At 37.1% G+C, this 24,271-nt stretch overlaps 20 non-coding genes across 20 annotated transcripts; all 20 read right to left on the bottom strand.

Moving 5' to 3' along the window:
- Positions 1-652: 652 nt before the first annotated feature.
- LOC134849230 (5S ribosomal RNA) lies at positions 653-771 on the bottom strand. The gene has a single exon (XR_010163267.1). It is a non-coding gene; the product is annotated as a 5S ribosomal RNA (ribosomal RNA).
- Positions 772-1,559: 788 nt separating this feature from the next.
- Positions 1,560-1,678, bottom strand: LOC134848993 (5S ribosomal RNA). The gene has a single exon (XR_010163039.1). It is a non-coding gene; the product is annotated as a 5S ribosomal RNA (ribosomal RNA).
- A 786-nt stretch (positions 1,679-2,464) lies between these two features.
- On the bottom strand, positions 2,465-2,583 carry LOC134848992 (5S ribosomal RNA). The gene has a single exon (XR_010163038.1). It is a non-coding gene; the product is annotated as a 5S ribosomal RNA (ribosomal RNA).
- Positions 2,584-3,369: 786 nt separating this feature from the next.
- Positions 3,370-3,488, bottom strand: LOC134849199 (5S ribosomal RNA). The gene has a single exon (XR_010163237.1). It is a non-coding gene; the product is annotated as a 5S ribosomal RNA (ribosomal RNA).
- A 777-nt stretch (positions 3,489-4,265) lies between these two features.
- Positions 4,266-4,384, bottom strand: LOC134849884 (5S ribosomal RNA). Its single transcript, XR_010163871.1, has one exon. It is a non-coding gene; the product is annotated as a 5S ribosomal RNA (ribosomal RNA).
- Positions 4,385-5,168: 784 nt separating this feature from the next.
- LOC134849883 (5S ribosomal RNA) lies at positions 5,169-5,287 on the bottom strand. Its single transcript, XR_010163870.1, has one exon. It is a non-coding gene; the product is annotated as a 5S ribosomal RNA (ribosomal RNA).
- Positions 5,288-6,070: 783 nt separating this feature from the next.
- Positions 6,071-6,189, bottom strand: LOC134849882 (5S ribosomal RNA). The gene has a single exon (XR_010163869.1). It is a non-coding gene; the product is annotated as a 5S ribosomal RNA (ribosomal RNA).
- A 783-nt stretch (positions 6,190-6,972) lies between these two features.
- LOC134849087 (5S ribosomal RNA) lies at positions 6,973-7,091 on the bottom strand. The gene has a single exon (XR_010163129.1). It is a non-coding gene; the product is annotated as a 5S ribosomal RNA (ribosomal RNA).
- Positions 7,092-8,608: 1,517 nt separating this feature from the next.
- On the bottom strand, positions 8,609-8,727 carry LOC134848982 (5S ribosomal RNA). Its single transcript, XR_010163029.1, has one exon. It is a non-coding gene; the product is annotated as a 5S ribosomal RNA (ribosomal RNA).
- Positions 8,728-9,891: 1,164 nt separating this feature from the next.
- Positions 9,892-10,010, bottom strand: LOC134848981 (5S ribosomal RNA). Its single transcript, XR_010163028.1, has one exon. It is a non-coding gene; the product is annotated as a 5S ribosomal RNA (ribosomal RNA).
- Positions 10,011-11,170: 1,160 nt separating this feature from the next.
- Positions 11,171-11,289, bottom strand: LOC134849167 (5S ribosomal RNA). Its single transcript, XR_010163206.1, has one exon. It is a non-coding gene; the product is annotated as a 5S ribosomal RNA (ribosomal RNA).
- Positions 11,290-12,451: 1,162 nt separating this feature from the next.
- On the bottom strand, positions 12,452-12,570 carry LOC134848980 (5S ribosomal RNA). The gene has a single exon (XR_010163027.1). It is a non-coding gene; the product is annotated as a 5S ribosomal RNA (ribosomal RNA).
- Positions 12,571-14,285: 1,715 nt separating this feature from the next.
- Positions 14,286-14,404, bottom strand: LOC134849258 (5S ribosomal RNA). Its single transcript, XR_010163293.1, has one exon. It is a non-coding gene; the product is annotated as a 5S ribosomal RNA (ribosomal RNA).
- Positions 14,405-15,793: 1,389 nt separating this feature from the next.
- Positions 15,794-15,912, bottom strand: LOC134849881 (5S ribosomal RNA). The gene has a single exon (XR_010163868.1). It is a non-coding gene; the product is annotated as a 5S ribosomal RNA (ribosomal RNA).
- Positions 15,913-17,070: 1,158 nt separating this feature from the next.
- On the bottom strand, positions 17,071-17,189 carry LOC134849169 (5S ribosomal RNA). The gene has a single exon (XR_010163208.1). It is a non-coding gene; the product is annotated as a 5S ribosomal RNA (ribosomal RNA).
- A 1,161-nt stretch (positions 17,190-18,350) lies between these two features.
- On the bottom strand, positions 18,351-18,469 carry LOC134849880 (5S ribosomal RNA). The gene has a single exon (XR_010163867.1). It is a non-coding gene; the product is annotated as a 5S ribosomal RNA (ribosomal RNA).
- Positions 18,470-19,616: 1,147 nt separating this feature from the next.
- On the bottom strand, positions 19,617-19,735 carry LOC134850230 (5S ribosomal RNA). The gene has a single exon (XR_010164200.1). It is a non-coding gene; the product is annotated as a 5S ribosomal RNA (ribosomal RNA).
- Positions 19,736-20,898: 1,163 nt separating this feature from the next.
- On the bottom strand, positions 20,899-21,017 carry LOC134849879 (5S ribosomal RNA). Its single transcript, XR_010163866.1, has one exon. It is a non-coding gene; the product is annotated as a 5S ribosomal RNA (ribosomal RNA).
- A 974-nt stretch (positions 21,018-21,991) lies between these two features.
- LOC134848939 (5S ribosomal RNA) lies at positions 21,992-22,110 on the bottom strand. Its single transcript, XR_010162989.1, has one exon. It is a non-coding gene; the product is annotated as a 5S ribosomal RNA (ribosomal RNA).
- A 1,161-nt stretch (positions 22,111-23,271) lies between these two features.
- On the bottom strand, positions 23,272-23,390 carry LOC134849001 (5S ribosomal RNA). Its single transcript, XR_010163047.1, has one exon. It is a non-coding gene; the product is annotated as a 5S ribosomal RNA (ribosomal RNA).
- Positions 23,391-24,271: the final 881 nt, after the last annotated feature.

Below are 24,271 nucleotides of genomic sequence, written 5' to 3'. Positions count from 1 at the left end.
CAAAATGGCCGAAATTCGGGTCCCCCCAAATTTTCAACTGATGTTTACTCCACGTACACTTGAGCTACAAACGTCGTTTTGGGCTCGTTGGAATTGTCCTGAGCTCAAATTTATGAAACAAGATGAAAAAAATGAACTTTGAAAGAAAAAAAAAATTTTGAAAATTTCATTTTTTGCACCACGCTCGATTAGGCTTAACTTTTTGGTATCACCGAGATTTCAAAAGCTTATAACTTTGTTTTGGACCGATGAAATTGGTTCATTTTCTCAGTCCCCCAAGATTTGACTATGATCTTGTGATCCAAATAATAAAATTTGGAAATTTTAAAATTTTTGGGCAAGTTATGGCCGTTCGCGCAATTCACCAGGCTCGATTGGGCTCATTTTTTTGACATCACCGAAATTCAAAAGGCTATAACTCAAAGACCCCAAAAGTTATCTCCATTATTTTTGACCTATCAGCAGCTGATTGTACACAAAATTGATACTGCAAAAGAAATTTTTCGGTTTTCTTTTGTTTTGGCCAAAATTTGACCCATTGAAAAATTTTGCACCACGCTCGATTAGGCTTAACTTTTTGACATCACCGAACTTTAAACAGCAATAACTCTTAGCGCATAAAAGTAAAAGAATTACTTTTGCTTTAAATAAAAGCCTACAATACCTGGTGTTCCCAGGCGGTCTCCCATCCAAGTACTAACCAGGCCCAATTTTGCTTAACTTCGGTGATTGGACGAGAACCGGTGCATTCAACATGGTATGGTCGTAGGCATTTGAGTTACTCCGCTTTCATTTATATCCTTACTAGCTTATGTCTATGTACATTACTTTTAAAACACTCGCCCTCGCGCGAGAGTAAAAATATGCTCTTATACCATGAAAAAAATTTTGCACGCTCACGTTATAATTTATGCATTTCAAACAAAATACTGAAAATTGACATTGTTTGGAATTTTTTTGGCCCAATGTGTTTTATGGCCAAATCAGCTGGTCAAAACCTATGGAGCGTGTACAAGGTGCCTTGAATGACCATCTATGGTATGATAGCCGCACATCCACTGTAAGTGGCATATGATTGAATACCAGCCAGGATACTGTCAGTTGCTTTAAGCCTAATTGTTTTGATAAACTTATTAAATAGGTAAGTATTCAAATCTATTTGATAAGTTTTCTTTGAATGCACTCTTCGAAGGCGGAGGGCAGCCCAATTTTCTTGAAAAATGCAAGAAAAAAAATTGCACTAAATTAAAAGTTAGCTTTTAGGCCGATTTTCGTCCAAAATGGCCGAAATTCGAGTCCCCCCAAATTTTCAACTGATGATTACTCCACGTACACTTGAGCTACAAACGTCGTTTTGGGCTCGTTGGAATTGTCCTGAGCTCAAATTTATGAAACAAGATGAAAAAAATGAACTTTGAACGAAAAAAAAAACAAACATTTTGAAAATTTCATTTTTTGCTCCACGCTCGATTAGGCTTGTCTTTTTGACATCACCGAACTTTAAACAGCAATAACTCTTAGCGCATAAAAGTAAAAGAATTACTTTTGCTTTAAACAAAAGCCTACAGCACCTGGTGTTCCCAGGCGGTCTCCCATCCAAGTACTAACCAGGCCCAATGTTGCTTAACTTCGGTGATCGGACGAGAACCGGTGCATTCAACATGGTATGGTCGTAGGCATTTGAGTTACTCCGCTTTCATTTATATCCTTACTAGCTTATGTCTATGTACATTACTTTTAAAACACTCGCCCTCGCGCGAGAGTAAAAATATGCTCTTATACCATGTAAAATTTTGCACGCTCACGTTATAATTTATGCATTTCAAACAAAATACTGAAAATTGACATTGTTTGGAATTTTTTTGGCCGAATGTGTTTTATGGCCAAATCAGCTGGTCAAAACCTATGGAGCGTGTACAAGGTGCCTTGAATGACCATCTATGGCATGATAGCCGCACATCCACTGTAAGTGGCATATGATTGAATACCAGCCAGGATACTGTCAGTTGCTTTAAGCCTAATTGTTTTGATAAACTTATTAAATAGGTAAGTATTCAAATCTATTTGATAAGTTTTCTTTGAATGCACTCTTCGAAGGCGGAGGGCAGCCCATTTCTCTTGAAAAATGCAAGAAAAAAAATTGCACTAAATTAAAAGTTAGCTTTTAGGCCGATTTTCGTCCAAAATGGCCGAAATTCGGGTCCCCCCAAATTTTCAACTGATGATTACTCCACGTACACTTGAGCTACAAACGTCGTTTTGGGCTCGTTGGAATTGTCTTGAGCTCAAATTTATGAAACAAGATGAAAAAAATGAACTTTGATCGAAAAAAAAAACAAACATTTTGAAAATTTCATTTTTTGCTCCACGATCGATTAGGCTTAACTTTTTGACATCACCGAACTTTAAACAGCAATAACTCTTAGCGCATAAAAGTAAAAGAATTACTTTTGCTTTAAATAAAAGCCTACAGCACCTGGTGTTCCCAGGCGGTCTCCCATCCAAGTACTAACCAGGCCCAATGTTGCTTAACTTCGGTGATCGGACGAGAACCGGTGCATTCAACATGGTATGGTCGTAGGCATTTGAGTTACTCCGCTTTCATTTATATCCTTACTAGCTTATGTCTATGTACATTACTTTTAAAACACTCGCCCTCGCGCGAGAGTAAAAATATGCTCTTATACCATGTAAAATTTTGCACGCTCATGTTATAATTTATGCATTTCAAACAAAATACTGAAAATTGACATTGTTTGGAATTTTTTTGGCCCAATGTGTTTTATGGCCAAATCAGCTGGTCAAAACCTATGGAGCGTGTACAAGGTGCCTTGAATGACCATCTATGGCATGATAGCCGCACATCCACTGTAAGTGGCATATGATTGAATACCAGCTAGGATACTGTCAGTTGCTTTTAGCCTAATTGTTGTGATAAACTTATTAAATAGGTAAGTATTCAAATCTATTTGATAAGTTTTATTTGAATGCACTCTGCGACAGCGGAGGGCAGCCCAATTCTCTTGAAAAATGCAAGAAAAAAATTGCACTAACGTAAACGTTAGCTTTTAGGCCGATTTTCGTCCAAAATGGCCGAAACTCGGGTCCCCCCAAATTTTCAACTGATGATTACTCCACGTACACTTGAGCTACAAACGTCGTTTTGGGCTCGTTGGAATTTTCCTGAGCTCAAATTTATAAAACAAGATTAAAAAAAATGAACTTTGAACGAAAAAAAAAACAAAAATTTTGAAAATTTCATTTTTTGCACCACGCTCGATTAGGCTTAACTTTTTGACATCACCGAACTTTAAACAGCAATAACTCTTAGCGCATAAAAGTAAAAGAATTACTTTTGCTTTAAATAAAAGCCTACTACACCTGGTGTTCCCAGGCGGTCTCCCATCCAAGTACTAACCAGGCCCAATGTTGCTTAATTTCGGTGATCGGACGAGAACCGGTGCATTCAACATGGTATGGTCGTAGGCATTTGAGTTACTCCGCTTTCATTTATATCCTTACTAGCTTATGTCTATGTACATTATTTTAAAACACTCGCCCTCGCGCGAGAGTAAAAATATGCTCTTATACCATGTAAAATTTTGCACGCTCACGTTTATGCATTTCAAACAAAATACTGAAAATTGACATTGTTTGGAATTTTTTTGGCCCAATGTGTTTTATGGCCAAATCAGCTGGTCAAAACCTATGGAGCGTGTACAAGGTGCCTTGAATGACCATCTATGGCATGATAGCCGCACATCCACTGTAAGTGGCATATGATTGAATACCAGCCAGGATACTGTCAGTTGCTTTTAGCCTAATTGTTGTGATAAATTTTTAAATAGGTAAGTATTCAAATCTATTTGATAAGTTTTCTTTGATTGCACTCTGAGACAGCGGAGGGCAGCCCAATTCTCTTGAAAAATGCAAGAAAAAAAATTGCACTAACTTAAAAGTTAGCTTTTAGGCCGATTTTCGTCCAAAATGGCCGAAATTCGGGTCCCCCCAAGTTTTCAACTGATGATTACTCCACGTACACTTGAGCTACAAACGTCATTTTGGGCTCGTTGGAATTGTCCTGAGCTCAAATTTATGAAACAAGAAGGAAAAAATGAACTTTGAACGAAAAAAACAAAAAAATTTTGAAAATTTCATTTTTTGCACCACGCTCGATTAGGCTTAACTTTTTGACATCACCGAACTTTAAACAGCAATAACTCTTAGCGCATAAAAGTAAAAGAATTACTTGTGCTTTAAATAAAAGCCTACAACACCTGGTGTTCCCAGGCGGTCTCCCATCCAAGTACTAACCAGGCCCAATGTTGCTTAACTTCGGTGATCGGACGAGAACCGGTGCATTCAACATGGTATGGTCGTAGGCATTTGAGTTACTCCGCTTTCATTTATATCCTTACTAGCTTATGTCTATGTACATTACTTTTAAAACACTCGCCCTCGCGCGAGAGTAAAAATATGCTCTTATACCATGTAAAATTTTGCACGCTCACGTTATAATTTATGCATTTCAAACAAAATACTGAAAATTGACATTGTTTGGAATTTTTTTTGGCCCAATGTGTTTTATGGCAAAATCAGCTGGTCAAAACCTATGGAGCGTGTACAAGGTGCCTTGAATGACCATCTATGGCATGATAGCCGCACATCCACTGTAAGTGGCATATGATTGAATACCAGCCAGGATACTGTCAGTTGCTTTTAGCCTAATTGTTGTGATAAACTTATTAAATAGGTAAGTATTCAAATCTATTTGATAAGTTTTCTTTGATTGCACTCTGAGACAGCGGAGGGCAGCCCAATTCTCTTTAAAAATGCAAGAAAAAAAATTGCACTAACTTAAAAGTTAGCTTTTAGGCCGATTTTCGTCCAAAATGGCCGAAATTCGGGTCCCCCCAAATTTCCAACTGATGATTACTCCACGTACACTTGAGCTACAAACGTCGTTTTGGGCTCGTTGGAATTGTCCTGAGCTGAAATTTATGAAACAAGATGAAAAAAATGAACTTTGAATGGAAAAAACAAAAATTTTGAAAATTTCATTTTTTGCACCACGCTCGATTAGGCTTAACTTTTTGACATCACCGAACTTTAAACAGCAATAACTCTTAGCGCATAAAAGTAAAAGAATTACTTTTGCTTTAAATAAAAGCCTACAACACCTGGTGTTCCCAGGCGGTCTCCCATCCAAGTACTAACCAGGCCCAATGTTGCTTAACTTCGGTGATCGGACGAGAACCGGTGCATTCAACATGGTATGGTCGTAGGCATTTGAGTTACTCCGCTTTCATTTATATCCTTACTAGCTTATGTCTATGTACATTAGTTTTAAAACACTCTCCCTCGCGCGAGAGTAAAAATATGCTCTTATACCATGTAAAATTTTGCACGCTCACGTTATAATTTATGCATTTCAAACAAAATACTGAAAATTGACATTGTTTGGAATTTTTTTGGCCCAATGTGTTTTATGGCCAAATCAGCTGGTCAAAACCTATGGAGCGTGTACAAGGTGCCTTGAATGACCATCTATGGCATGATAACCGCACATCCACTGTAAGTGGCATATGATTGAATACCAGCCAGGATACTGTCAGTTGCTTTTAGCCTAATTGTTGTGATAAACTTATTAAATAGGTAAGTATTCAAATCTATTTGATAAGTTTTCTTTGATTGCACTCTGAGACAGCGGAGGGCAGCCCAATTCTCTTTAAAAAAGCAAGAAAAAAAATTGCACTAACTTAAAAGTTAGCTTTTAGGCCGATTTTCGTCCAAAATGGCCGAAATTCGGGTCCCCCCAAATTTCCAACTGATGATTACTCCACGTACACTTGAGCTACAAACGTCGTTTTGGGCTCGTTGGAATTGTCCTGAGCTGAAATTTATGAAACAAGATGAAAAAAATGAACTTTGAATGGAAAAAACAAAAATTTTGAAAATTTCATTTTTTGCACCACGCTCGAATAGGCTTAACTTTTTGACATCACCGAACTTTAAACAGCAATAACTCTTAGCGCATAAAAGTAAAAGAATTACTTTTGCTTTAAATAAAAGCCTACAACACCTGGTGTTCCCAGGCGGTCTCCCATCCAAGTACTAACCAGGCCCAATGTTGCTTAACTTCGGTGATCGGACGAGAACCGGTGCATTCAACATGGTATGGTCGTAGGCATTTGAGTTACTCCGCTTTCATTTATATCCTTACTAGCTTATGTCTATGTACATTAGTTTTAAAACACTCTCCCTCGCGCGAGAGTAAAAATATGCTCTTATACCATGTAAAATTTTGCACGCTCACGTTATAATTTATGCATTTCAAACAAAATACTGAAAATTGACATTGTTTGGAATTTTTTTGGCCCAATGTGTTTTATGGCCAAATCAGCTGGTCAAAACCTATGGAGCGTGTACAAGGTGCCTTGAATGACCATCTATGGCATGATAACCGCACATCCACTGTAAGTGGCATATGATTGAATACCAGCCAGGATACTGTCAGTTGCTTTTAGCCTAATTGTTGTGATAAACTTATTAAATAGGTAAGTATTCAAATCTATTTGATAAGTTTTCTTTGATTGCACTCTGAGACAGCGGAGGGCAGCCCAATTCTCTTGAAAAATGCAAGAAAAAAAATTGCACTAACTTAAAAGTTAGCTTTTAGGCCGATTTTCATCCAAAATGGCCGAAATTCGGGTTCCCCCAAATTTTCAACTGATGATTACTCCACGTACACTTGAGCTACAAACGTCGTTTTGGGCTCGTTGGAATTTTCCTGAGCTCAAATTTATAAAACAAGATGAAAAAATTGAACTTTGAACGGAAAAAACAAAAATTTTGAAAATTTCATTTTTTGCACCACGCTCGATTAGGCTTAACTTTTTGACATCACCGAAGTTTAAACAGCAATAACTCTTAGCGCATAAAAGTAAAAGAATTACTTTTGCTTTAAATAAAAGCCTACAACACCTGGTGTTCCCAGGCGGTCTCCCATCCAAGTACTAACCATGCCCAATGTTGCTTAACTTCGGTGATCGGACGAGAACCGGTGCATTCAACATGGTATGGTCGTAGGCATTTGAGTTACTCCGCTTTCATTTATATCCTTACTAGCTTATGTCTATGTACATTACTTTTAAAACACTCGCCCTCGCGCGAGAGTAAAAATATGCTCTTATACCATGTAAAATTTTGCACGCTCACGTTATAATTTATGCATTTCAAACAAAATACTGAAAATTGACATTGTTTGGAATTTTTTTGGCCCAATGTGTTTTATGGCCAAATCAGCTGGTCAAAACCTATGGAGCGTGTACAAGGTGCCTTGAATGACCATCTATGGCATGATAGCCGCACATCCACTGTAAGTGGCATATGATTGAATACCAGCCAGGATACTTTCAGTTGCTTTTAGCCTAATTGTTGTGATAAACTTATTAAATAGGTAAGTATTCAAATCTATTTGATAAGTTTTCTTTGAATGCACTCTGAGACAGCGGAGGGCAGCCCAATTCTCTTGAAAAATGCGAGAAAAAAAATTGCACTAACTTAAAAGTTAGCTTTTAGGCCGATTTTCGTCCAAAATGGCCAAAATTCGGGTCCCCCCAAATTTTCAACTGATGATTACTCCACGTACACTTGAGCTACAAACGTCGTTTTGGGCTCGTTGGAATTGTCCTGAGCTCAAATTTATGAGACAAGATGAAAAAAATGAACTTTGAGTGAAAAAAAAAACAAAAATTTTGAAAATTTCATTTTTTGCACCACGCTCGATTAGGCTTAACTTTTTGGTATCACCGAGATTTCAAAAGCTTATAACTTTGTGTTGGACCGACGAAATTGGTTCATTTTCTCAGTCCCCCAAGATTTGACTATGATCTTGTGATCCAAATAATAAAATTTGGAAATTTTAAAATTTTTGGGCAAGTTATGGCCGTTAGCGCAATTCACCAGGCTCGATTGGGCTTATTTTTTTGACATCACCGAAATTCAAAAGGCTATAACTCAAAGACCACAAAAGTTATCTCCATTATTTTTGACCTATCAGCAGCTGATTGTACACAAAATTGATACTGCAAAAGAAATTTTTCGGTTTGCTTTTGTTTTGGCCATAATTTGATCCATTGAAAATTTTTGCACCACGCTCGAATAGGCTTAACTTTTTGACATCACCGAACTTTGTTGGACCGACGAAATTGTTTCATTTTCTCAGTCCCCCAAGATTTGACTATGATCTTGTGATCCAAATAATAAAATTTGGAAATTTTAAAATTTTTGGGCAAGTTATGGCCGTTCGCGCAATTCACCAGGCTCGATTGGGCTTATTTTTTTGACATCACCGAAATTCAAAAGGCTATAACTCAAAGACCCCAAAAGTTATCTCCATTACTTTTGACCTATCAGCAGCTGATTGTACACAAAATTGATACTGCAAAAGAAATTTTTCGGTTTTCTTTTGTTTTAGCCAAAATTTGACCCATTGAAAATTTTTGCACCACGCTCGATTAGGCTTAACTTTTTGACATCACCGAACTTTAAACAGCAATAACTCTTAGCGCATAAAAGTAAAAGAATTACTTTTGCTTTAAATGAAAGCCTACAACACCTGGTGTTCCCAGGCGGTCTCCCATCCAAGTACTAACCAGGCCCAATGTTGCTTAACTTCGGTGATCGGACGAAAACCGGTGCATTCAACATGGTATGGTCGTAGGCATTTGAGTTACTCCGCTTTCATTTATATCCTTACCAGCTTATGTCTATGTACATTACTTTTAAAACACTCGCCCTCGCGCGAAAGTAAAAATATGCTCTTATACCATGTAAAATTTTGCACGCTCACGTTATAATTTATGCATTTCAAACAAAATACTGAAAATTGACATTGTTTGGAATTTTTTTGGCCCAATGTGTTTTATGGCCAAATCAGCTGGTCAAAACCTATGGAGCGTGTACAAGGTGCCTTGAATGACCATCTATGGCATGATAGCCGCACATCCACTGTAAGTGGCATATGATTGAATACCAGCCAGGATACTGTCAGTTGCTTTTAGCCTAATTGTTGTGATAAAGTTTTTAAATAGGTAAGTATTCTAATCTTCTTGATAAGTTTTCTTTGAATGCACTCTGCGACAGCGGAGGGCAGCCCAATTCTCTTGAAAAATGCAAGAAAAAAAAATGCACTAACGTTAAAGTTAGCTTTTAGGCCGATTTTCGTCCAAAATGGCCGAAATTCGGGTCCCCCCAATTTTCAACTGATGATTACTCCACGTACATTTGAGCTACAAACGTCGTTTTGGGCTCTTTGGAATTGTCCTGAGCTCAAATTTATGAAACAAGATAAAAAAAAAATGAACTTTGAACGAATAAAAAAAAACAAAAATTTTGAAAATTTCATTTTTTGCACCACGCTCGATTAGGCTTAACTTTTTGGTATCACCGAGATTTCAAAAGCTTATAACTTTGTGTTGGACCGACGAAATTGGTTCATTTTCTCAGTCCCCCAAGATTTGACTATGATCTTGTGATCCAAATAATAAAATTTGGAAATTTTAAAATTTTTGGGCAAGTTATGGCCGTTCGCGCAATTCACCAGGCTCGATTGGGCTTATTTTTTTGACATCACCGAAATTCAAAAGGCTATAACTCAAAGACCCCAAAAGTTATTTCCATTATTTTTGACCTATCAGCAGCTGATTGTACACAAAATTGATACTGCAAAAGAAATTTTTCGGTTTTCTTTTGTTTTGGCCAAAATTTGACCCATTGAAAATTTTTGCACCACGCTCGATTAGGCTTAACTTTTTGACATCACCGAACTTTAAACAGCAATAACTCTTAGCGCATAAAAGTAAAAGAATTACTTTTGCTTTAAATGAAAGCCTACAACACCTGGTGTTCCCAGGCGGTCTCCCATCCAAGTACTAACCAGGCCCAATGTTGCTTAACTTCGGTGATCGGACGAAAACCGGTGCATTCAACATGGTATGGTCGTAGGCATTTGAGTTACTCCGCTTTCATTTATATCCTTACTAGCTTATGTCTATGTACATTACTTTTAAAACACTCGTCCTCGCGCGAAAGTAAAAATATGCTCTTATATCATGTAAAATTTTGCACGCTCACGTTATAATTTATGCATTTCAAACAAAATACTGAAAATTGACATTGTTTGGAATTTTTTTGGCCCAATGTGTTTTATGGCCAAATCAGCTGGTCAAAACCTATGGAGCGTGTACAAGGTGCCTTGAATGACCATCTATGGCATGATAGCCGCACATCCACTGTAAGTGGCATATGATTGAATACCAGCCAGGATACTGTCAGTTGCTTTTAGCCTAATTGTTGTGATAAAGTTTTTAAATAGGTAAGTATTCAAATCTACTTGATAAGTTTTCTTTGAATGCACTCTGCGACAGCGGAGGGCAGCCCAATTCTCTTGAAAAATGCAAGAAAAAAAATTGCACTAACGTTAAAGTTAGCTTTTAGGCCGATTTTCGTCCAAAATGGCCGAAATTCGGGTCCCCCCAAATTTTCAACTGATGATTACTCCACGTACACTTGAGCTACAAACGTCGTTTTGGGCTCGTTGGAATTGTCCTGAGCTCAAATTTATGAAACAAGATGGAAAAAATGAACTTTGAACGAAAAAAAAACAAAAATTTTGAAAATTTCATTTTTTGCACCACGCTCGATTAGGCTTAACTTTTTGGTATCACCGAGATTTCAAAAGCTTATAACTTTGTGTTGGACCGACGAAATTGGTTCATCTTCTCAGTCCCCCAAGATTTGACTATGATCTTGTGATCCAAATAATAAAATTTGGAAATTTTAAAATTTTTGGGCAAGTTATGGCCGTTCGCGCAATTCACCAGGCTCGATTGGGCTTATTTTTTTGACATCACCGAAATTCAAAAGGCTATAACTCAAAGACCCCAAAAGTTATTTCCATTATTTTTGACCTATCAGCAGCTGATTGTACACAAAATTGATACTGCAAAAGAAATTTTTCGGTTTTCTTTTGTTTTGGCCAAAATTTGACCCATTGAAAATTTTTGCACCACGCTCGATTAGGCTTAACTTTTTGACATCACCGAACTTTAAACAGCAATAACTCTTAGCGCATAAAAGTAAAAGAATTAATTTTGCTTTAAATAAAAGCCTACAACACCTGGTGTTCCCAGGCGGTCTCCCATCCAAGTACTAACCATGCCCAATGTTGCTTAACTTCGGTGATCGGACGAAAACCGGTGCATTCAACATGGTATGGTCGTAGGCATTTGAGTTACTCCGCTTTCATTTATATCCTTACTAGCTTATGTCTATGTACATTACTTTTAAAACACTCGCCCTCAAGCGAAAGTAAAAATATGCTCTTATACCATGTAAAATTTTGCACGCTCACGTTATAATTTATGCATTTCAAACAAAATACTGAAAATTGACATTGTTTGGAATTTTTTTGGCCCAATGTGTTTTATGGCCAAATCAGCTGGTCAAAACCTATGGAGCGTGTACAAGGTGCCTTGAATGACCATCTATGGCATGATAGCCGCACATCCACTGTAAGTGGCATATGATTGAATACCAGCCAGGATACTGTCAGTTGCTTTTAGCCTAATTGTTGTGATAAAATTTTTAAATAGGTAAGTATTCAAATCTACTTGATAAGTTTTCTTTGAATGCACTCTGCGACAGCGGAGGGCAGCCCAATTCTCTTGAAAAATGCAAGAAAAAAAATTGCACTAACGTAAAAGTTAGCTTTCAGGCCGATTTTCGTCCAAAATGGCCGAAATTCGGGTCCCCCCAAATTTTCAACTGATGATTACTCCACGTACACTTGAGCTACAAACGTCGTTTTGGGCTCTTTGGAATTGTCCTGAGCTCAAATTTATGAAACAAGATTAAAAAAAAATGAACTTTGAACGAAAAAAAAACAAAAATTTTGAAAATTTCATTTTTTGCACCACGATCGATTAGGCTTAACTTTTTGGTATCACCGAGATTTCAAAAGCTTATAACTTTGTGTTGGACCGACGAAATTGGTTCATTTTCTCAGTCCCCCAAGATTGGACTATGATCTTGTGATCCAAATAATAAAATTTGGAAATTTTAAAATTTTTGGGCAAGTTATGGCCGTTCGCGCAATTCACCAGGCTCGATTGGGCTTATTTTTTTGACATCACCGAAATTCAAAAGGCTATAACTCAAAGACCCCAAAAGTTATCTCCATTATTTTTGACCTATCAGCAGCTGATTGTACACAAAATTGATACTGCAAAAGAAATTTTTCGGTTTTCTTTTGTTTTGGCCAAAATTTGACCCATTGAAAATTTTTGCACCACGCTCGATCAGGCTTAACTTTTTGACATCACCGAAATTTAAACAGCAATAACTCTTAGCGCATAAAAGTAAAAGAATTACTTTTGCTTTAAATAAAAGCCTACAACACCTGGTGTTCCCAGGCGGTCTCCCATCCAAGTACTAACCAGGCCCAATGTTGCTTAACTTCGGTGATCGGACGAAAACCGGTGCATTCAACATGGTATGGTCGTAGGCATTTGAGTTACTCCGCTTTCATTTATATCCTTACTAGCTTATGTCTATGTACATTACTTTTAAAACACTCGCCCTCGCGCGAAAGTAAAAATATGCTCTTATACCATGTAAAATTTTGCACGCTCACGTTATAATTTATGCATTTCAAACAAAATACTGAAAATTGACCTTGTTTGGAATTTTTTTGGCCCAATGTGTTTTATGGCCAAATCAGCTGGTCAAAACCTATGGAGCGTGTACAAGGTGCCTTGAATGACCATCTATGGCATGATAGCCGCACATCCACTGTAAGTGGCATATGATTGAATACCAGCCAGGATATTGTCAGTTGCTTTTAATCTAATTGTTGTGATAAAGTTATTAAATAGGTAAGTATTCAAATAGGTAAGTATTAATTATTGTGATAAAGTTATTAAATAGGTAAGTATTTAAATAGGTAAGTATTAAGTAATTGTTGTGATAAAGTTATTAAATAGGTAAGTATTCAAATAGGTAAGTATTCATAATTGTTGTGATAAAGTTATTAAATAGGTAAGTATTCAAATAGGTAAGTGTACAAGGTGCCTTGAATGACCATCTATGGCATGATAGCCGCACATCCACTATAAGTGGCATATGATTGAATACCAGCCAGGATTGTTGTGATAAAGTTGTTGTGATAAAGTTATTAAATAGGTAAGTATTCAAATCTATTTGATAAGTTTTCTTTGAATTGTTGTGATAAAGTTATTAAATAGGTAAGTATTCAAATAGGTAAGTTATTAAAAAGGTAAGTATTCAAATAGGTAAGTGTACAAGGTGCCTTGAATGACCATCTATGGCATGATAGCCGCACATCCACTGTAAGTGGCATATGATTGAATACCAGCCAGGATACTGTCAGTTGCTTTTAGCCTAATTGTTGTGATAAACTTATTAAATAGGTAAGTATTCAAATCTATTTGATAAGTTTTCTTTGAATGCACTCTGCAACAGCGGAGGGCAGCCCAATTCTCTTGAAAAAAGCAAGAAAAAAAATTGCACTAACTTAAAAGTTAGCTTTTAGGCCGATTTTCGTCCAAAATTTCCGAAATTCGGGTCCCCCCAAATTTTCAACTGATGATTACTCCACGTACACTTGAGCTACAAACGTCGTTTTGGGCTCGTTGGAATTGTCCTGAGCTCAAATTTATGAAACAAGATGGAAAAAATGAACTTTGAACGAAAAAAAAACAAAAATTTTGAAAATTTCACTTTTTGCACCACGCTCGATTAGGCTTAACTTTTTGGTATCACCGAGATTTCAAAAGGTTATAACTTTGTGTTGGACCGACGAAATTGGTTCATTTTCTCAGTCGCCTAAAATTTGACTATGATCTTGTGATCCAAATAATAAAATTTGGAAATTTTAAAATTTTTGGGCAAGTTATGGCCGTTCGCGCAATTCACCAGGCTCGATTGGGCTTATTTTTTTGACATCACCGAAATTCAAAAGGCTATAACTCAAAGACCCCAAAAGTTATTTCCATTATTTTTGACCTATCAGCAGCTGATTGTACACAAAATTGATACTGCAAAAGAAATTTTTCGGTTTTCTTTTGTTTTGGCCAAAATTTGACCCATTGAAAATTTTTGCACCACGCTCGATTAGGCTTAACTTTTTGACATCACCGAACTTTAAACAGCAATAACTCTTAGCGCATAAAAGTAAAAGAATTACTTTTGCTTTAAATAAAAGCCTACAACACCTGGTGTTCCCAGGCGGTCTCCCATCCAAGTACTAACCAGGCCTAATGTTGCTTAACTTCGGTGATGGGACGAAAACCGGTGCATTCAACATGGTATGGTCGTAGACATTTGAGTTACTCCGCTTTCATTTATATCCTTACTAGCTTATGTCTATGTACATTACTTTTAAAACACTCGCCCTCGCGCGAAAGTAAAAATATGCTCTTATACCATGTAAAATTTTGCACGCTCACGTTATAATTTATGCATTTCAAACAAAATACTGAAAATTGACATTGTTTGGAATTTTTTTGGCCCAATGTGTTTTATGGCCAAATCAGCTGGTCAAAACCTATGGAGCGTGTACAAGGTGCCTTGAATGACCATCTATGGCATGATAGCCGCACATCCACTGTAAGTGGTATATGATTGAATACCAGCCAGGATTGTTGTGATAAAGTTGTTGTGATAAAGTTATTAAATAGGTAAGTATTCAAATCTATTTGATAAGTTTTCTTTGAATGCACTCTGCGACAGCGGAGGGCAGCCCAATTCTCTTGAAAAATGCAAGAAAAAAAGTTGCACAAACGTAAAAGTTAGCTTTTAGGTTTGCGGCTATCATGCCATCTATGGCATGATAGCCGCACATCCACTGTAAGTGGCATATGATTGAATACCAGCCAGGATTGTTGTGATAAAGTTGTTGTGATAAAGTTATTAAATAGGGAAGTATTCGAATCTATTTGATAAGTTTTCTTTGAATGCACTCTGCGACAGCGGAGGGCAGCCCAATTCTCTTGAAAAATGCAAGAAAAAAATTGCACAAACGTAAAAGTTAGCTTTTAGGCCGATTTTCGTCCAAAATGGCCGAAATTCGGGTCCCCCCAAATTTTCAACTGATGATTACTCCACGTACACTTGAGCTACAAACGTCGTTTTGGGCTCGTTGGAGTTTTCCTGAGCTCAAATTTATGAAACAAGATGACAAAAATGAACTTTGAACGAAAAAAAAACAAAAATTTTGAAAATTTCATTTTTTGCACCACGCTCGATTAGGCTTAACTTTTTGGTATCACCGAGATTTCAAAAGCTTATAACTTTGTGTTGGACCGACGAAATTGGTTCATTTTCTCAGTCTCCCAAGATTTGACTATGATCTTGTGATCCAAATAATAAAATTTGGAAATTTTAAAATTTTTGGGCAAGTTATGGCCGTTCGCGCAATTCACCAGTCTCGATTGGGCTTATTTTTTTGACATCACCGAAATTCAAAAGGCTATAACTCAAAGACCCCAAAAGTTATCTCCATTATTTTTGACCTATCAGCAGCTGATTGTACACAAAATTGATACTGCAAAAGAAATTTTTCGGTTTTCTTTTGTTTTGGCCAAAATTTGACCCATTGAAAATTTTTGCACCACGCTCGATTAGGCTTAACTTTTTGACATCACCGAACTTTAAACAGCAATAACTCTTAGCGCATAAAAGTAAAAGAATTACTTTTGATTTAAATAAAAGCCTACAACACCTGGTGTTCCCAGGCGGTCTCCCATCCAAGTACTAACCAGGCCCAATGTTGCTTAACTTCGGTGATCGGACGAGAACCGGTGCATTCAACATGGTATGGTCGTAGGCATTTGAGTTACTCCGCTTTCATTTATATCCTTACTAGCTTATGTCTATGTACATTACTTTTAAAACACTCGCCCTCGCGCGAAAGTAAAAATATGCTCTTATACCATGTAAAATTTTGCACGCTCACGTTATAATTTATGCATTTCAAACAAAAAACTGAAAATTGACATTGTTTGGAATTTTTTTGGCCCAATGTGTTTTATGGCCAAATCAGCTGGTCAAAACCTATGGAGCGTGTACAAGGTGCCTTGAATCACCATCTATGGCATAATAGCCGCACATCCACTGTAAGTGGCATATGATTGAATACCAGCCAGGATACTGTCAGTTGCATTTAGCCTACTTGTTGTGATAAACTTATTAAATAGGTAAGTATTCAAATCTATTTGATAAGTTTTCTTTGAATGCACTCTGAGACAGCGTAGGGCAGCCCAATTCTCTTGAAAAATGCAAGAAAAAAAATTGCACTAACTTAAAAGTTAGCTTTTAGGCCGATTTTCGTCCAAAATGGCCGAAATTCGGGTCCCCCCAAATTTTCAACTGATGATTACTCCACGTACACTTGAGCTACAAACGTCGTGTTGGGCTCGTTGGAATTGTCCTGAGCTCAAATTTATTAAACAAGATGACAAAAATGAACTTTGAACGAAAAAAAAACAAAAATTTTGAAAATTTCATTTTTTGCACCACGCTCGATTAGGCTTAACTTTTTGGTATCACCGAGATTTCAAAAGCTTATAACTTTGTGTTGGACCGACAAAATTGGTTCATTTTCTCAGTCTCCCAAGATTTGACTATGATCTTGTGATCCAAATAATAAAATTTGGAAATTTTCAAATTTTTAGGCAAGTTATGGCCGTTCGCGCAATTCACCAGGCTCGATTGGGCTTATTTTTTTGAAATCACCGAAATTCAAAAGGCTATAACTCAAAGACCCCAAAAGTTATCTCCATTATTTTTGACCTATCAGCCGCTGATTGTACACAAAATTGATACTGCAAAAAAAAATTTGGTTTTCTTTTGTTTTGGCCAAAATTTGACCCATTGAAAATTTTTGCACCACGCTCGATTAGGCTTAACTTTTTGACATCACCGAACTTTAAACAGCAATAACTCTTAGCGCATAAAAGTAAAAGAATTACTTTTGCTTTAAATAAAAGCCTACAGCACCTGGTGTTCCCAGGCGGTCTCCCATCTAAGTACTAACCAGGCCCAAGGTTGCTTAACTTCGGTGATCGGACGAGAACCGGTGCATTCAACATGGTATGGTCGTAGGCATTTGAGTTACTCCGCTTTCATTTATATCCTTACTAGCTTATGTCTATGTACATTACTTGTAAAACACTCGCCCTCGCGCGAGAGTAAAAATATGCCCTTATACCATGTAAAATTTTGCACGCTCACGTTATAATTTATGCATTTCAAACAAAATACTGAAAATTGACCTTGTTTGGAATTTTTTGGCCCAATGTGTTTTATGGCCAAATCAGCTAGTCAAAACCTATGGAGCGTGTACAAGGTGCCTTGAATGACCATCTATGGCATGATAGGCGCACATCCACTGTAAGTGGCATATGATTGAATACCAGCCAGGATACTGTCAGTTGCTTTTAGCCTAATTGTTGTGATAAACTTATTAAATAGGTAAGTATTCAAATCTATTTGATAAGTTTTCTTTGAATGCACTCTGCGACAGCGGAGGGCAGCCAAATTCTCTTGAAAAATGCAAGAAAAAAAATTGCACTAACGTAAAAGTTAGCTTTTAGGCCGATTTTCGTCCAAAATGGCCGAAATTCGGGTCCCCCCAAATTTTCAACTGATGATTACTCCACGTACACTTGAGCTACAAACGTCGTTTTGGGCTCGTTGGAATTGTCCTGAGCTCAAATTTATGAAACGAGATGAAAAAAAATGAACTTTGAACGAAAAAAAAAACAAAAATTTTGAAAATTTCATTTTTTGCACCACGCTCGATTAGGCTTAACTTTTTGGTATCACCGAGATTTCAAAAGCTTATAACTTTGTGTTGGACCGACGAAATTGGTTCATTTTCTCAGTCCCCCAAGATTGGACTATGATCTTGTGATCCAAATAATAAAATTTGGAAATTTTAAAATTTTTGGGCAAGTTATGGCCGTTCGCGCAATTCACCAGGCTCGATTGGGCTTATTTTTTTGACATCACCGAAATTCAAAAGGCTATAACTCAAAGACCCCAAAAGTTATCTCCATTATTTTTGACCTATCAGCAGCTGATTGTACACAAAATTGATACTGCAAAAAAAAATTTTCGGTTTTCTTTTGTTTTGGCCAAAATTTGACCCATTGAAAATTTTTGCACCACGCTCGATTAGGCTTAACTTTTTGACATCACCGAAATTTAAACAGCAATAACTCTTAGCGCATAAAAGTAAAATATTTACTTTTGCTTTAAATAAAAGCCTACAACACCTGGTGTTCCCAGGCGGTCTCCCATCCAAGTACTAACCAGGCCCAATGTTGCTTAACTTCGGTGATCGGACGAGAACCGGTGCATTCAACATGGTATGGTCGTAGGCATTTGAGTTACTCCGCTTTCATTTATTTCCTTACTAGCTTATGTCTATGTACATTACTTTTAAAACACTCGCCCTCGCGCGAGAGTAAAAATATGCTCTTATACCATGTAAAATTTTGCACGCTCACGTTATAATTTATGCATTTCAAACAAATAACTGAAAATTGACATTGTTTGGAATTTTTTTGGCCCAATGTGTTTTATGGCCAAATCAGCTGATCAAAACCTACGGAGCGTGTACAAGGTGCCTTGAATGACCATCTATGGCATGATAGCCGCACATCCACTGTAAGTGGCATATGATTGAATACCAGCCAGGATACTGTCAGTTGCTTTTAGCCTAATTGTTGTGATAAACTTATTAAATAGGTAAGTATTCAAATCTATTTGATAAGTTTTCTTTGAATGCACTCTGCGACAGCGGAGGGCAGCCCAATTCTCTTGAAAAATGCAAGAAAAAAAATTGCACTTAGCTTTTAGGCCGATTTTCGTCCAAAATGGCCGAAATTCGGGTCCCCCTAAATTTTCAACTGATGATTACTCCACGTACACTTGAGCTACAAACGCCGTTTTGGGCTCGTTGGAATTGTCCTGAGCTCACATTTATGAAACAAGATGAAAAAAAATGAACTTTTAACGAAAAAAAAAAAATTTTGAAAATTTCATTTTTTGCACCACGCTCGATCAGGCTTAACTTTTTGGTATCACCGAGATTTCAAAAGCTTATAACTTTGTGTTGGACTGACGAAATTGGTTCATTTTCTCAGTCCCTCAAGATTTGACTATGATCTTGTGATCCAAATAATAAAATTTGGAAATTTTAAAATTTTTGGGCAAGTTATGGCCGTTAGCGCAATTCACCAGGCTCGATTGGGCTTATTTTTTTGACATCACCGAAATTCAAAAGGCTATAACTCAAAGACCACAAAAGTTATCTCCATTATTTTTGTTCTATCAGCAGCTGATTGTACACAAAATTGATACTGCAAAAGAAATTTTTCGGTTTTCTTTTGTTTTGGCTAAAATTTGATCCATTGAAAATTTTTGCACCACGCTCGAATAGGCTTAACTTTTTGACATCACCGAACTTTAAACAGCAATAACTCTTAGCGCATAAAAGTAAAAGAATTACTTTTGCTTTAAATAAAAACCTACAACACCTGGTGTTCCCAGGCGGTCTCCCATCCAAGTACTAACCAGGCCCAATGTTGCTTAACTTCGGTGATCGGACGAGAACCGGTGCATTCAACATGGTATGGTCGTAGGCATTTGAGTTACACCGCTTTCATTTATATCCTTACTAGCTTATGTCTATGTACATTACTTTTAAAACACTCGCCCTCGCGCGAGAGTAAAAATATGCTCTTACACCATGTAAAATTTTGCACGCTCACGTTATAATTTATGCATTTCAAACAAAATACTGAAAATTGACATTGTTTGGAATTTTTTTGGCCCAAATGTGTTTTATGGCCAAATCAGCTGGTCAAAACCTATGGAGCGTGTACAAGGTGCCTTGAATGACCATCTATGGCATGATAGCCGCACATCCACTGTAAGTGGCATATGATTGAATACCAGCCAGGATACTGTCAGTTGCTTTTAGCCTAATTGTTGTGATAAACTTATTAAATAGGTAAGTATTCAAATCTATTTGATAAGTTTTCTTTGAATGCACTCTGCGACAGCGGAGGGCAGTCCAATTTTCTTGAAAAAGGCAAGAAAATAAATTGCACTAACTTAAAAGTTAGCTTTTAGGCCGATTTTCTCCAAAATGGCCGAAATTCGGGTCCCCCCAAATTTTCAACTGATGATTAATCCACGTACACTTGAGCTACAAACGTCGTTTTGGGCTCGTTGGAATTTTCCTGAGCTCAAATTTATGAAACAAGATGAAAAAAAATGAACTTTGAACGAAAAAAAAAAACAAAAATTTTGAAAATTTCATTTTTTGCACCACGCTCGATCAGGCTTAACTTTTTGGTATCACCGAGATTTAAAAAGCTTATAACTTTGTGTTGGACCGACGAAATTGGTTCATTTTCTCAGTCCCCCAAGATTTTACTATGATCTTGTGATCCAAATAATAAAATTTGGAAATTTTAAAATTTTTAGGCAAGTTATGGCCGTTAGCGCAATTCACCAGGCTCGATTGGGCTTATTTTTTTGACATCACCGCAATTCAAAAGGCTCTAACTCAAAGACCCCAAAAGTTATCTCCATTATTTTTGACCTATCAGCAGCTGATTGTACACAAAATTGATACTGCAAAAGAAATTTTTCGGTTTTCTTTTGTTTTGGCCAAACTTTGACCCATTGAAAACTTTTGCACCACGCTCGATTAGGCTTAACTTTTTGACATCACCGAACTTTAAACAGCAATAACTCTTAGCGCATAAAAGTAAAAGAATTACTTTTGCTTTAAATAAAAGCCTACAACACCTGGTGTTCCCAGGCGGTCTCCCATCCAAGTACTAACCAGGCCCAATGTTGCTTAACTTCGGTGATCGGACGAGAACCGGTGCATTCAACATGGTATGGTCGTAGGCATTTGAGTTACTCCGCTTTCATTTATATCCTTACTAGCTTATGTCTATGTACATTACTTTTAAAACACTCGCCCTCGCGCGAGAGTAAAAATATGCTCTTACACCATGTAAAATTTTGCACGCTCACGTTATAATTTATGCATTTCAAACAAAATACTGAAAATTGACATTGTTTGGAATTTTTTTGGCCCAAATGTGTTTTATGGCCAAATCAGCTGGTCAAAACCTATGGAGCGTGTACAAGGTGCCTTGAATGACCATCTATGGCATGATAGCCGCACATCCACTGTAAGTGGCATATGATTGAATACCAGCCAGGATACTGTCAGTTGCTTTTAGCCTAATTGTTGTGATAAACTTATTAAATAGGTAAGTATTCAAATCTATTTGATAAGTTTTCTTTGAATGCACTCTGCGACAGCGGAGGGCAGTCCAATTCTCTTGAAAAAGGCAAGAAAAAAAATTGCACTAACTTAAAAGTTAGCTTTTAGGCCGATTTTCTCCAAAATGGCCGAAATTCGGGTCCCCCCAAATTTTCAACTGATGATTACTCCACGTACACTTGAGCTACAAACGTCGTTTTGGGCTCGTTGGAATTTTCCTGAGCTCAAATTTATGAAACAAGATGAAAAAAATGAACTTTGAACGAAAAAAAAAAAAAAAAAATTTTGAAAATTTCATTTTTTGCACCACGCTCGATCAGGCTTAACTTTTTGGTATCACCGAGATTTAAAAAGCTTATAACTTTGTGTTGGACCGACGAAATTGGTTCATTTTCTCAGTCCCCCAAGATTTTACTATGATCTTGTGATCCAAATAATAAAATTTGGAAATTTTAAAATTTTTAGGCAAGTTATGGCCGTTAGCGCAATTCACCAGGCTCGATTAGGCTTAACTTTTTGACATCACCGAACTTTAAACAGCAATAACTCTTAGCGCATAAAAGTAAAAGAATTACTTTTGCTTTAAATAAAAGCCTACAACACCTGGTGTTCCCAGGCGGTCTCCCATCCAAGTACTAAACAGGCCCAATGTTGCTTAACTTCGGTGATCGGACGAGAACCGGTGCATTCAACATGGTATGGTCGTAGGCATTTGAGTTACTCCGCTTTCATTTATATCCTTACTAGCTTATGTCTATGTACATTACTTTTAAAACACTCGCCCTCGCGCGAGAGTAAAAATATGCTCTTACACCATGTAAAATTTTGCACGCTCACGTTATAATTTATGCATTTCAAACAAAATACTGAAAATTGACATTGTTTGGAATTTTTTTGGCCAAAATGTGTTTTATGGCCAAATCAGCTGGTCAAAACCTATGGAGCGTGTACAAGGTGCCTTGAATGACCATCTATGGCATGATAGCCGCACATCCACTGTAAGTGGCATATGATTGAATACCAGCCAGGATACTGTCAGTTGCTTTTAGCCTAATTGTTGTGATAAACTTAATAAATAGGTAAGTATTCAAATCTATTTGATAAGTTTTCTTTGAATGCACTCTGCGACAGCGGAGGGCAGCGCAATTCTCTTGAAAAATGCAAGAAAAAAAATTGCACTAACTTAAAAGTTAGCTTTTAGGCCGATTTTCTCCAAAATGGCCGAAATTCGGGTCCCCCCAAATTTTCAACTGATGATTACTCCACGTACACTTGAGCTACAAACGTTGGTTTGGGCTCGTTGGAATTTTCCTGAGCTCAAATTTATGAAACAAGATGAAAAAAAATGAACTTTGATCGAAAAAAAAACAAAAATTTTGAAAATTTCATTTTTTGCACCACGCTCGATCAGGCTTAACTTTTTGGTATCACCGAGATTTCAAAAGCTTATAACTTTGTGTTGGACCGACGAAATTGGTTCATTTTCTCAGTCCCCCAAGATTTGACTATGATCTTGTGATCCAAATAATAAAATTTGGAAATTTTAAAATTTTTAGGCAAGTTATGGCCGTTAGCGCAATTCACCAGGCTCGATTGGGCTTATTTTTTTGACATCACCGCAATTCAAAAGGCTATAACTCAAAGACCCCAAAAGTTATCTCCATTATTTTTGACCTATCAGCAGCTGATTGTACACAAAATTGATACTGCAAAAGAAATTTTTCGGTTTTCTTTTGTTTTGGCCAAACTTTGACCCATTGAAAACTTTTGCACCACGCTCGATTAGGCTTAACTTTTTGACATCACCGAACTTTAAACAGCAATAACTCTTAGCGCATAAAAGTAAAAGAATTACTTTTGCTTTAAATAAAAGTCTACAACACCTGGTGTTCCCAGGCGGTCTCCCATCCAAGTACTAACCAGGCCCAATGTTGCTTAACTTCGGTGATCGGACGAGAACCGGTGCATTCAACATGGTATGGTCGTAGGCATTTGAGTTACTCCGCTTTCATTTATATCCTTACTAGCTTATGTCTATGTACATTACTTTTAAAACACTCGCCCTCGCGCGAGAGTAAAAATATGCTCTTACACCATGTAAAATTTTGCACGCTCACGTTATAATTTATGCATTTCAAACAAAATACTGAAAATTGACATTGTTTGGAATTTTTTTGGCCAAAATGTGTTTTATGGCCAAATCAGCTGGTCAAAACCTATGGAGCGTGTACAAGGTGCCTTGAATGACCATCTATGGCATGATAGCCGCACATCCACTGTAAGTGGCATATGATTGAATACCAGCCAGGTTACTGTCAGTTGCTTTTAGCCTAATTGTTGTGATAAACTTATTAAATAGGTAAGTATTCAAATCTATTTGATAAGTTTTCTTTGAATGCACTCTGCGACAGCGGAGGGCAGCCCAATTCTCTTGAAAAATACAAGAAAAAAAATTGCACTAACTTAAAAGTTAGCTTTTAGGCCGATTTTCTCCAAAATGGCCGAAATTCGGGTCCCCCCAAATTTTCAACTGATGATTACTCCACGTACACTTGAGCTACAAACGTCGTTTTGGGCTCGTTGGAATTTTTCTGAGCTCAAATTTATGAAACGAGATGAAAAAAATGAACTTTGAACGAAAAAAAAACAAAAATTTTGAAAATTTCATTTTTTGCACCACGCTCGATTAGGCTTAACTTTTTGGTATCACCGAGATTTCAAAAGCTTATAACTTTGTGTTGGACCGACGAAATTGGTTCATTTTCTCAGTCCCCCAAGATTGGACTATGATCTTGTGATCCAAAGAATAAAAGTTATGGCCGTTCGCGCAATTCACCAGGCTCGATTGGGCTTATTTTTTTGACATCACCG

Source organism: Symsagittifera roscoffensis, chromosome 6 (assembly GCF_963678635.1).
Source record: "Symsagittifera roscoffensis chromosome 6, txSymRosc1.1, whole genome shotgun sequence".
Classification (NCBI taxonomy): Eukaryota; Metazoa; Xenacoelomorpha; order Acoela; family Convolutidae; genus Symsagittifera; species Symsagittifera roscoffensis.
This window is presented reverse-complemented; position numbering and strand designations above follow the sequence as displayed.